At 42.0% G+C, this 13,715-nt stretch overlaps 1 protein-coding gene across 5 annotated transcripts in view; it reads right to left on the bottom strand.

Moving 5' to 3' along the window:
* NTM (neurotrimin) overlaps window positions 1–13,715 on the bottom strand; it is a 984,038-nt gene that overhangs the window by 451,199 nt on the left and 519,124 nt on the right. The window contains exon 1 of one of the 5 annotated variants that reach the window (XM_017872149.1): window positions 30–404. The exons of 3 other annotated variants lie outside the window; for them this stretch is intronic. The gene's annotated coding sequence lies outside the window, so the exon portion shown is untranslated. Of the gene's footprint in view, window positions 1–29; window positions 405–13,715 lie in introns of those variants that run through there. One more of the 5 variants, XM_017872151.1, reaches the window with a different exon arrangement.

Raw genomic sequence — 13,715 nt, 5'->3', positions numbered from 1 at the left:
ATGTTGGTCAAGTTCAGACACCCACTTACATTCTTTATTCTTGTTTTGTCGCCATTAAAAGATGCTGGGCCTGCAAAAGTGCTCACTTGTGTGGATGAGTGTGAGCCACTTGCTGTATTTATACAGCAGACTCCCAGTTTTCCTGGGCCTCACACTCTGGCACAGCTGATTTCATCTTTAAGAGGTGTGTTTCTCAAATTCTTGAAACCCAGGGAGAGACTGGATTTGCCTCGGTCCCTGTCACTTCTCTCTGGCTGCTGCTGGTCCTCCTGTGCCTGTATTGTTATTTCTCCCTTAACTTCGGCTCTGAGGGAATGGCCTGCGTTTCCTTTCCCTGGCTGGGCCTGGTCCTTGTGCAAGGGGGAAGCACAGGGCAGCCCAGCAGGCACAGGGGTGGCGACATGAATAATGCTGCCTTCTCAGGGATTCCCAGAGCCCGGCTCCAGCCCTGACCCACATTCTCCTTGGGAATAGAGAAGAGGCAACAGTGACTTTGTTTTTCCCCTAGACTTTCTATCAAACACAACCAGGAAGCTTTTTGTTGTTGTTGTTAACAACTGTTAAATAACAGAAGAAATGTTCTTCCAAAAAGCTATACAGCATGAAAGAGACTGAACCATTATAACTGAGTCATATAACCATGAGGGCTCATTCTGGCAACCTTGGAGCAGTACCAAACTCTTACATGTAGATAACACGTTGGAGAGGACACAGACATTTCACCAGTCAAATCTCCCTCACACTATTTTATGGAGATAGGACAGAAGTCGGCTTTGGGGAAATGGAAACCACACTCTTGGGTAACAAAGAAACACGGAGAAGGCTTGCCTTTCCATTGTCATAGTTGACGAGAACGTGCTCAGCCAGCAAGAGTAAAGCGACTTTACAGTGAATATCTCAAAATACTTTGCATTAACTCATCATTGGGCCAATTGTTCCCTCCTCTGGTGACTTTTCTGATATTAAATTCTCTGGGAAACTCATCTGCTACTTTTGGCCGCTGGGGATCATTTGATGTATAACACCAAAACTATCAGTTGTCAACTTATGGCTGCAACAAATGACTTTACCATCAGGAATAAGCAATACATCTGTGGGGAGCAGAAGAGCTTTGTTTGTGTTTTTGAAAGGAAAGGAGGAAAATTAACCTATTTTAGCACCAGTTCATTCTTGGAAGACTCTATTGTGTCTCCATTTTCCAGTGGGCAATTGTGGAAATAGGAAATTGAATAACTTCACCACGTTAAGATAAATATGATGATACACTAAAGCTGTGAGATGATGTTTGCCGACTTTCAGTCTGCTGAATTTGGGCTTCTTCTCCACAAGCCAAGGGGTCACCTCTAATAATTCATCCGTTCATTTCAACCATCACTCATACTCCACCGTCTCAACCCCTCTTCTTAAACATATCCTCACCACAACCAGTGGAAACAAATGCCAGTCATGGGGAAAGGACAGGGGCTCATTCTGAGCTTTGGAGTCATTTCCCTACAGGCCTGAGAATGGCAGGGATGGTTCCTTTCATGGTAAATGCTAATCCTGGCTCTTGCATCTAATTTTCAGGTAGGTACAAATGAGCATTAGTTTTTGCATCTAGGGATGTGGATAATGACAACACAGGCTTTCCCGAGGGGCCTACATACATGATTGACTCTACAGGAAAATACTTAGAAATCCATTTAAGATGGAAGATGCTTTATTAATACATTTTCCTGCCATTGCTTCATTAGTATGTCTGGGCAGGAAAATAATTCTTCGTATAGGCTCTTTGAGATGTTTGGTTGCTACCAGTCTGCATGCAGTTGATCCAAGACAATCAAACCACCTTTGTCTCTGCCCGTGAAGGGAGTGCTAAGCTGAGCAATCCAGCAGTTGCAGCAGAAAACCTAGCGGCTAGCTCAGGTAACTCACAGGGAGGACAAAGAAAAGGCACTTGCAACCTCATACCTGCTTCGCGGGCCCAGGGATCCAAACGTTATTCAAACATAGAAGTTTAGAAAGTGGTGAAAGGTCAGAGATGCCCACATAATTAACAAGACAAAATCCATTTTATTCAAACCGGCTATTGAAGTGGTTTGAAAGGATGAAGATCAAAATCATATGTCAACTCACTTCCTAGCCCTTAATCCCTAAATATAACCAACACTTAGTGGCTTATCTTATATCCTATCTCCTGCTTCATAAAATCTGCTGGATTTATTTTATTTTTCTCAGCATATCCAAGTTAATGAAAAGGGTTGACATTCAAAGCAATTTCATTATTTGTGTTCTTTATAGAAACAACTTCCTTCCTGCCTCCTTGAAAGCAGATTCCTAACGAGCGCCCACTTCCACCCTCTTTCCCAACATCTCCCTCTCCTTCCTCCCTTCCTTCTTGCATACACATATACTGTACACATAAATCAACTTGTCACAGCTTGTCTCTGTGCTGACAGCTATAATTGCTTCAGGTTATAAAAATATCTATAGGACAATGCCTTTCAAGCTCACAAACATGTACACACATCCACACTCCCTGAGCAAAAGGAAACAATCATATTCCCTTTAATAATCCTGGGACTGCAAAGGAGGGAGGAGGGAAGAGCCTGCCACGCCGACTCTGGACGGTTGGCAGGCAGGTGAGGAAGCAGTAGATGGAGACTTCAGGCAACCCTGGCATCTGTACACTGAGGCAGGGCTGGAATAGAGAAGAACTCCCAGTGAAAGAGAAATTAGCTGTTGTTTCTGTTTTACTCCATGTTACCCAGAGCAAGCTGGGACCAGCTAAAGAGCTGTCACTATTCCACACACACAAGAGACCAAAAGAGGAGCACTAGCTTAACAAATGCCAGCTCTGCTTCTCCTTGTCTAAAAAGGCTAAAGGCTCCCCTCTCCTGGTGGAGATCTCACATAGGAGTGCAGGCAAGAAGATGGGAAATGCAGGGCAGTTAGAGAGTGGTGTGACATCAAATAGATATTGGAAGATTTAATCAGAAAAGGAGGCATAAATCTGGATAAAGAGATGCCTCTAGGGCAGTAGGGAAGGGCTGGGAACTGGAAAAATATATGCTATTTTTTGCTCCTCTATGAATACAGGATCAAAATAAAATCATGGTTCATCTGGGCTCTAGTCCAGCATGTTAGGATTTCAGCAGAAAGAGCAAAGGGGCAACTTGAAAAGGGGAAGAGTGCTCCAGGGAGAGAAAAGAGGTCACAAATAGAGAGAATTGAGAAGGAGGATATGAAGGAATGGCAAAGGTGAGGCTATCTATGGACTTTAAACCCATAAAACTTTGTAAGAGATGCATAAAGCAGAGAGGTGGTGGGTAGAACAATCGGAGGTAGACAGAAAAGTCAGGGGGAACAGGATGAACAAGCCAAAATCAAAGTGCCGATGCAGCGAAAGGCAGGTGCCCAAAGGGGACAGCCTGAGAACCAGGGGTCTTTGGGGCAGAGCCTTTCCTTTTTATCTAAGTTTTGGGTCATAATAAGAGCCTGGACTCACAACATCACAGAATGATACATTCAGAAGGGACCTTGGAAGATCTTTAGTATAATCCATTCATGTGTTAAGTGAAGGACTGAGGCCCAGGAGGGAGGAGGAGTGATCGTAGGAGCATAAAGTTTATAAACTGACCAATCCAGACTAGAACTCAGAACTCCTGACTCCTACACCAGGGTTCTTTCTACTCCACCTGTCAGGTAAGAACAATATTTAAGAGCTAGCCAATACAGTAACTCCTGCTGCTGCATCATCTGTGGCCAAGAGAGAGACACACAGAGGAGAGTTTACTACGATTGCCCAGAATCACTTTGGGTATATAATTATTTGGTTGAACTCAAATTAGTTAATAAACCAGCAAATGGATTTTGAGTTCCTCGTGTGTACCAGGAACTGTGTTGAGAGGTACAAAAATAAAGACATGCCCCCTGCCCTTGAGTTGCATGTGGTCTAGGGCTGTTGGGTTTGTCAGTGGTTTTATTTCTATTAACATTCATGAAAAGTAAATGAACTCCATCCTGCACTCCCCTATAAGGCCTTGAGAACTTTCTCATTGCTGAGACAAAAAAGCTGAGGTTTGCCTAGCCTGTGGGAAGTAATTTGTCTCATTACACTTGTCCAGATTCCCAGGCACAGTCTTGGTTCTCTAGCTTTATTGAAAGGGGCATTAGGAGGGGTGGGGTGCTCGAAGGACTTCTAAATATTGGGAAGCCCTTCATCAACTTAACGGGGTCAGTGAAAGCAATGAATGGGAGAGACATAGGCAAATGTAACGTGGACCTCCCCTGCATAAAGCACACTTCCAGCAGGGGAGACAGACATTCAACAAAGAATTTTATGAAATAGTGGATACAATTGTGATGAATGCTGTAAGCAAAAAAAAAAAAAAGGAAAAGATAGGATAGGAGATTCTCCTCGTGTCTAGAAGATCAGGAAACTTTTCCCTAAGGAAATGACATTAAACTGGACTTAACAGTGAGGGGGAGATGAAGGGATGGGCAAGCATGGGCAGGAATCTCGTGGATGGCAGAAGACGGCACAGACACTACACGACCTGAGACGGGAAGGAGCATGAGCAGAAACTGCCTCAACAGCCTCAGACGGTGTTCACGCAAACTAAGGATGGGCACCTCGGGAGTGCTCTGTGTCTCACTGAAAACCTCTAATGCCATCAACATTCTGTGTTCATGCAGTCACAGATTTATTCAGTACGTATTTATCCAATAAGAAGGACCGTGACCTTGGGTTTTAGACTCAGACCAGAAGTCAAATAATCACCCTCTCCATTACTAGCTGTGGGCCCTTGGGGACGTGCCCTAACCTAATCTGTAAAATAGTGGTCCTCATGGTTAGCTACTGTCAGTACTGCTGTGAGGATGAGATGAGGGAGTAGCTGCAAAGAGTTTAGCACAGGCCTGGCTGCTCCCAGGCTTCTCACGCTGGGACTGGTAGGAGCTGCCATTGGCTGTGCTTTTCTCATTCTGAGTCAGCCTACAGGTGACATTCATGCAGAGAACCCGGGAGCAGACTGCTGAGTGCAGGCCCTGGGAATGCTCTTAGAGTTCACAGCATAAGGGGGACAGAGCAGGAACGTCATGCTGAGCTGTAGTCAGAGAGAGGAAGTAGCACAGCCTCTAGACCACCCACAGCAGGAAGAGCTGTGGCCCCCAGCTCCCACCCCACTGTCAGGCCTCTGTTCTCTAGGCCTGTGGGAAACAGCCTGTGCTTGCAAAAGAGGAGACAGCTTTCTCTTTCAGTAGCAGCCTGGGAACTTTGAAAGTACAACAGAAAAGTAGCCAATCCACCTGACAAAAAGACAGGACACCTTCATCCCATTATAAAGTGAACCACAATGTCTGACCTTCTTCCATGAGCCTTTAAGCCCTTCATTGCTCCCATGCGCCCGATGGCTGAATCCAAAGCTTCTTCAACCATGCAAGGCCCAACACGCTCAGGTCTCCATCTTAAATGAATCACTGGATAAGAACATCTTGGGCCTGCCTCATCTCTCCTAATTTCTACATTCAGGGATTGGCTTTGGAGCCTCTGTGGAAGAGTTACCTGCAGACATTCATCTACATGCACACACAGACACCAGTGCTAATGTTCCCAAGCCCAGCCAGAGTAGGGAAGTGGCTTCTCAAACAGAAACAGCCCTAGGAATGGCAATTTTATCAAGTACAAATTTGGAGTTTAAAACCCCAAGTTCACTGTGAGAGGAACTTGGCTGACTTCTACCCCGTCCTCCATTCTCCCTAAACAATCACCTAGAACTTCTGTCTCTGTTTGACCTTTTCCCTTCATTTTCTTTAGAGGTTTTGTTTCTTGTTCCCCATCCAAGCACAACAGCAGACAAAGTAAATTTTAATGACATAAGAATTTGCATAATAACATATGGGTCCAACTGTACTTTTTATTGGAGGTGACATTTGTGCAAATACATTTTGTAAACCAGAAGACCTGAATTCTAGTTTCAACTCGGCCTGTCATTTTGTCACCTTAGATAAGTCACGGTTTGTTTTTGAATTTTTAGCTCCTTCGTTTGTCAAAAAACAAACAAACAAACATCTTCATGATCTATGGGTCACTGAGAAGGTCTAATGACAAATTCAGTCAAACGGGTTGACGCACTTTTGCAGAATTAAAGGAACAATTTCAGAGTGCGGTGACAGCTTAGTAAGAGTGTGGGATCCAGGGTCTGGAATTCCAGCCCCAAGTCTGCCCCTTACCAGCTCAGTGGAATAGCTCTGCTCTCTTCCTCTTGCCTTCTAAATGAGTTTAGATGAGCTGGCTTCCCAGAATGTTTCCAACTCTAATAGTCTAGGATTATAATGCTTCTCAACACTCTTATCAAATTCACTCATCAGTCCTTCCTGCACAGAAATAGCCCTTCTTATATGGCCTTCCATTCTTCCCATTCATCTAGGTAACCACTTCAGAATGTAGAAAACTGTTGTACAAAGTAATTAATGAGCTGCCCTGGATCTGAGGCAAGCGATGGAAGAGTCAAGATGATTAAAAGTCTTCCGATAAAGGGTTTCTTTAAGGAAAAGAAAATCCCACAATGCAACCAGCAATGTTAATCTTCAATAAATATGCTGTTAATATTTAACTGGCATTTATTTAAACTTACAGTAACTGTCCTATTAAATCTAAATTAATTGCCCATTTGGGAATCTTCCCCTAAAGCCTAGCTGGGACATGGCTGTCTAGATACAGTCTATGCTAGGCATCCAGCCATAAAGAGAATATTTAAACCCTCCTTCCAGGACTAGACTATTGGAATATCCGGGTTAGAAGAGCTTTAGAGGTCTATTGGACTAGTTGCACACTCTCTGTCATTTAACTTTCTGTGGCCCTATTTTTTTTTTCTTCTCTCCAGTAAGGGATTTTTTCTGTTTCCTGTATCTACCTCTTTCCCCCTTTTCTTTTTATTTGGATTCTCTCTCCTTTCTGTTAGTGTTTGTTTCTTCTGGACCTCATGTTTTAGACTCATTCTGCTGTGTTTTATCTCAGTCTCCCCTGAGTTTCTTAAATAAGCCATTTAGGCATATGTTCATAGCATATTCTGTACACACACGGATACATATACATACATATAATTTTATGTGTTACAAAGAACATTTTATAATAGCAGTTGTATATAAAAGGCTAAGTGCCGTGAAATAATTCCTGAGTCACGCTGCTTTAGAAGGGGCAGCAAGAGTGTAATTGGGTAGAACTGATCTTTGCTATCCCTGAAATCAATCAATATTTTTTATTAGAAATGTGGACCTGGCTGAACGTCTGTGATGTTATTTTGCTGGGATTGTAACCCATTTACATTTCCACACCAAACATATACAGACACACCACACCGGTTTCATCAGATCAGTTGACTACTGAGACGTGGATTTCAAACAAACACCTAATTAGATGGGTTAGTGTTCAAACTGAGTTAACTTTCAACCAATGCATCAAGGCTGCACAAAATCTGAACTTTCCTCGGGGAAGTGGGAAATGGATGAGACTAAAATCATTCACTCTAAGGTTCCTAAATGTTTAGTTCACCGAGTTTGATGTATAAATGTTCACTGTTTGCTCTGCAGGCTCTGGGACAGGAATGGTGGTACGGAGGGGACAAAGCACCAATGAGGAGTAGGTGAAGTGGTGGGAAGGCACCTACACATGTTAAGAAGGTAAACACACTCTCAACTGTTTGCTCGTGGAAGGCTTGAATTTGTATGCCCTAGAAGTCAAGTTTCTTTGTATTTCTAGCTAAACTAATACCCAAACTATCCACTTCTTTTTTTCTTCTTCAATTTAAAGCATCTTTACTTTATTGACTCTGCCAAACTTATTGACTCTTACAAAGAAATAATAAAATGCGTTTCTATATGCTTGTGAATCACTGTGACTTTCACCTTGTTGGTCGACCTGTATGCATTCCCATCATGAGTTCAGGGCCTTTCTAAATAAGGTAATCGAGGTTGCCCTTGAGGCATCACAGCCCCGTGCTGCTTTCCCAACCTGGGGTTGACATGGGCAGTACCTCCCAGAAAGAAATGATTTCCCTAAAGCTTTGCTATGCTTTCCTTCTCTAGCTTACCACAAAACGACCAGTGAATGCTGCAGGTTGTGAGAAAGAAGGAGCCACTTGTGAGTGTCTTAGGAAAATGAACTTATGTGCTGTTCAGGTAGCTTTGAACCTGAGGGAGGCAGAATTTGGAAAATGTTGTCAGCATGCATGTGAATAAACCACAACACAAGAAATAATCTACCTTGGCTTTCACAACAGTTTTGACAAGGTGTCAGGATCAGAGATACCTTTTAGAAAAGCGCATGATGAAAAGACTATCTTTTTTTTTTTTTCCAAAGGCAGAGAGTTGCTTAAAGCTAAGATATAATTCAAGGGTAGATTGACATGTTTCTATATGGGGAAGTATTAATACTAGATTCCCCAAGGGACAGTTGCTAGGACAAATCAAATTTAATATTTTTACCAATGATCTGTCAAAGGGAATTCATAGAGAACTCTCCCAAGTTTGCAGAAGACATTAGGTTCCCTTAAGTAATTAAATCTTCAGCTGACATGGATGAGTTGCAAATAATCCAGAAAGTTATTTGGATATGTGGAAAAGTGGCCAAATATAATGGAAGATACTTTAGAAAAAATAATCTAAAGTATGCATATAAGTTGCTGGCATAGGGGCAGTCGATGAAGAGACGGTGATGTGGAAGGGATCCGGCATGAATGCTGGAGTTAATGGCTTTGACTTTGTGTCCATGTTCCACAAATTACCAGCTTGACCTTGGAAAATGTTCTTACCTGTCAGAGGCTCATTTTTCTCCTCTATTAAAAAGGAATAATACCTACCTCTTATATTTGCTGTGAGGGTTAAACAAAATAATTTATGTAAAGTACCAGTGAAGTTCCCAGGCCGTAGTACCAACTCCATAAATGGTTGCTACTGATTATTCTTTTACAACCCAGGAAAGTAATCTTGGAATCAGTGATGGCTAGCAGCTCCCAAGCTATGATCCTTACAACTCATATTGGAGCATGATACGATAGATTATTTTCTGCAGATATCAGGAATTTTTGCCAAAAAACAAGTGTTGGCCCAAACATTTTTATGAAAACACTAAAAGGGTATTCGAAAAAATAGAAACAGGGAAAGAAATGTTATTTTACTCAAAATTGTTCCCATAGCCGGGGGCCGCGGTGGCTCAAAGCCTGTAATTCCCGCACCTTTTGGGAGCCGGAAAGACGGGGCCAATTCCCGAGTTGTCAGGAGATCGAAGACCCCCAATCCTGTCTAAACACGGTGAAAAACCCCGTCTTCTACTAAATAATACCAAAAAAAACAACTAGGCCCGGGGGGCGGGTTGGCGGGCGCCTTGAGGTTTCCCCAGCTACCCGGGGGGCTGGAGGCAGAGGGAATGGCTGGAACCCCAGGAGCGGAAAGCTTGCAGGAAGCTGAGGATTCCGGGCCACAGCCATTTCCCAGCCCCCTTGGCGTGGAACAGAAGTTGAGGGGACTTCGGGTCTCAAAAAAAAAAAAAAAAAATTGTTCCCATAAAATTATCCTAGTATTGCTTAGAGTAGTTATCATTGTAGCTCACAAATAATAAACTTCATGCAACCAATGGCTGAAGTCAGAACTGAGTCACTTTTAATCTCTTCCATCTTATTGCTGCCCCTCATAACCCAATCTCTGTCTCTCTCTCTCACTCTTTTTCCTGGGTTCTTCCTCCAAAATATATTTTATATCCATCCACCTCTCTCAACCTCCACTGCCCTGCCTGGCCCAAGCCAAGATCTCCTTATTTTCTTATCTGGATTCCTGAAATTCATCTTATGTGGATGTCCTCCTTCTGCTCTTACCAGCTCTGTTTTCAGTCTCCACGTTGAAAGGAAGATTTCCTGAAATCTGACCTTGTCACTGTCCCGATTAAATCTTTGGTGGCTCCACACTGCAATTTGAATAAAGCCCCAAATCCTTTCTGTGGTTTCTGAGCCCTCAGGATGTGGCATCTGTGTATTTTCAGCTTGAGCAACTACTTCTTCTTCCCTTTTGGAACCACGTCACGTTTTGTTTTATTGTATTACAACTATAATTCCTCAGAGGTTCTTCTTTCTCAATTGAGGGACTTTGCATGTTCCACTTCCTGCGAAGGATGCAGTCCCCATGTTCTCAGGCTGAGTTGTCTTCACCCTTCTTGGTTCTGATTGGCTCATGAAGGTCTCACTATGCTGTCCACTGGACTTGGCATATGCCCACTACATCAGTGCCTCGCATAACACTCAGAATACATGTAATGGTCTCATTTCTGTCTTTTTCTCTGTTACATTCCTGAAGCCTAACACAATGCCTGGAACATAATAGGTTTTGATAAATATTTGTTGTATTTACGTGACCAGCACAGGTGGGGAAAATTCAAAAATTGAAATAATTTGTTTTGTAGGGACTTCTAAATCTCTACAAACGAGGAACATGAAATTGATGATGACATTTGCTATTCACGATGTATAAGGATAGAGTGGACACACACTTAATGACCAAACTCTAGCTAAAATAAAATTTAAAAACTCTAAGAAATCAAGACAATAGTTAAAGGATAAAAAACAAGTATGTCTGAATAAAACTTATACAGACAAAAATAATCTCTAAATAGGATATGAGAAGGTTTGAATAAATTAATAGGTGATATACCCATACCGTTTATTAGGTTAGAGGCATCTGATGGCTTTCATGTAAAATTGCCACCGTCCAAAGCAGGTAACTAGGACATCTCAATTTATGTGACCCAGTGTGACCTTTCTAATGTCATGTTCCCATCTACCCAGTAATTCCATTTTGTGTCTGGCTGGGGATACTTGAATTATACTTATCTCACCCCTATCCCACCCCTGTAATACACATACTCACCTTATGATACAACTCCTTGTAGAATGTTTATGTACAATTTGAAAAGGCATTTTTACAAATACTATGAAAAGTGTGTGCATGATTTATGTGGAAATGCATCGTGAGGAGGAGAATAGCTCCCCTTAGGCAGGGTTAGTTGGCCTGCCTTGCTTTCCAGTCCTTCACATGCTTGGCTGTTTCCTCCATGAATGACCTCAACTTTCACTCTTCACTGGGCTGGGGACCCCTGATCCTCTGTGTACTCACTTGTGTCTTGTACATTGCCTCTGAATTTACCTTGGACACATCCTTCACTTTGCTTGGCTCCCTCATTCCAAAAGTTCGACTTCTAGCAACTGGAAGAGCTGGATTATGATATACGTCTCTAAACTCTGAGTCTTAGCTCTTTCTCGCCACCTCAATGCGTCCCTGTGTCAGCCTACTTTCTAGGGCATGATGGGAAGCAACTGGTTTTCCATGGAATTTTTCATATTTCACTCCAGTGGAAGAGAATTGTGACAGCAATCATCCCAAACAATAGGTAATGCATGAGCCTGAGTTCTCGACTTTGTGCTCCACAGGATTGGCCTCAACAGAAGGTGGGGGAAACTATATTATTTTTCAATTTTATTTCCTGAAGACACAGATGCATAAATGCACAGAGCCCCAGAGATTGAAAAACATGGTAGGCCAAGACTGGACGGGCTTTAGAAAATGTTCTCCCAAATCAAGATCAGAGTAAGTTAGTTGAAAAGATTTTTTTGATTGCTCAGCTGGGATGAGAACACCCTTCCCACATTTATTCAACAAGCATGTCCTAAGGTAGGTGACATGTTACATCAGGGACTATCATATCCTTGATATCCAACCTCCATGGTTACAGAATGCTGGAATAGATGAATGTTAGAAATAATTGCACAGATAATCAATGAATTACAATTGGAGTCAGTACTACTAAGGGAATGTACACAATTTCAAGAGGACAGAAAAGGGGGCAGTGCCTTATTTATAATCACTCGATCTCAGCAAAGAACAGGTAGAATACATTCAATGATAAATGAGAGAAGAATTAATGAATGAATGAATAAACATGTAAAAAATATCTAGACCTGTGCATCTCAATGTTTTCCCACAAGGCCAGTTGGTCCTACCTTCCCACAGGCAGACATCAGCACCAGACCCCCTTCCTCCTTCTAAGAGGCAGTCATATTCCAGGGAATGGGGGTGTTTTCCCACATTCTTATTATTTATCAAACAAAAATAGAAGAGGATTGTAAATCAGGTTGTATAAACATTTCGAGCACAGTCATTTTGCTTTTAGGAGAGATAGCTAACCACGCTCTCACAACAAATCCACTTTGATCCCAACATCCAACTTACGACCTCCTAGCACTCTCCACCCAAGAATAACATTAATAATAATCAGCCTATTAGCCAGGGTGCTTGGTGTGAATCTGAAAATTTTGAGAAACGATCTTATAAATTATTTTCCAAGGATATCATCTTTAAGCATTAACAGGCACAACTGACACTGAATTCTGGGAATTGAGCATAATTACATGGAAATTGACACGACACAAATGCCAAGAATTCTGTTAACCTTTAATATCTTTTAAAAACTCTCCCCTCGTAATTATCTCTTTCCTTTGTCTCAAATGTTACTGATGAATATTTAGAGGTATGAGCAAACAAAAAAGTGGATAGATTGTGGAATATTGGTCTTTGTTTGGAATCCTGGAGTTTTCCAGGTGTTCCATCAAGAGGTGATAAATAGAATACTTGGAATTTGACTATTTTCAGAAGTTATTTCTACCTTTATATTTGCTCTACTCGAGTTGTCTGCTTATAATTCCCCATGCTGAGTAGAAGCTCCTTTGCATCAGTAATTACAGTAAAAGTGTAAGTCTAAGGCATTGGATGTCTAATGCAATTCCTGACCTGTTCTGTGTCTTTGCAAAAGTCATTGCACCTTTTCAGTGCTTCAGATACCATTTCTGTACAGTGAGTGTGATGACATTTAACTCTAACTGCAACAATATTTGCACAGTACTGTAAACTTTACCAAGGGCATTGCCAACCCTTTGCTCACTGGTAGATCAGTGCCTCTTAATTTTTTTCCTTCTTGCCACTCCCCAATGCTACCACCAAGGCTCTCTTGCTTTTTTTCTTTTCCCTCTCTCTCTACTATTTTAATTAAATCCTAACTCATCTCTCTGCCTCCAACCCTGCCTCTGCCTGAATCAGTGCTTCTTAACTGGGGCAGGGCACACTCCTTGGAAGGTGGGAGTGGAAAATCGAGTGGATGTTGGTTACCACCATAATTGGAGAGGTCCTGCTGCCATTTAGTGTACAGAGGCCGCAGAGATCAGAGACTCGACAAGGTGTGGCTATTCTGCCACGGACGTCAAATGCCTGCCAGACATTTAGGTGAGTGAAACCTTTTTCTTTTAAAAATCTAAGCCTAAAATGTACTCCATTTGACATATAAACACAGATATTCTTGCCAGGTTTTAATGTTCACTAATTCTCCAGGAATGCAACTATCCTGCAAGTCAAAGAAAGACTGTGTTTGATTTGTTCTCATCTTTACCAAGAAGTATTCACTAGTTTGAAAAATCACATACTCAATGGGAATGTTTCTCATCATGTTGAGTCATCAATTAATTCTACATCCTTGTATCAGTCTCTGCTGTCGCTTAGCTGTCACATTCATGGTGATTCTGTGTATAGACGCATCCATACTTCATTGTATCCTATGGTGCAGTTGTATCCAAATATTTATTTTACATTTATATTATTATCAATCATTTTCTATTTATTTCTCCTTCAGATTCAGTCAG

This window comes from Rhinopithecus bieti, unplaced genomic scaffold (genome assembly GCF_001698545.2).
Source record: "Rhinopithecus bieti isolate Rb0 unplaced genomic scaffold, ASM169854v2 scaffold_6481, whole genome shotgun sequence".
Lineage (NCBI taxonomy): Eukaryota > Metazoa > Chordata > Mammalia > Primates > Cercopithecidae > Rhinopithecus > Rhinopithecus bieti.
The sequence above is the reverse complement of the archived record's forward strand: the minus strand, read 5'-3'. Positions and strand labels throughout refer to the sequence as shown.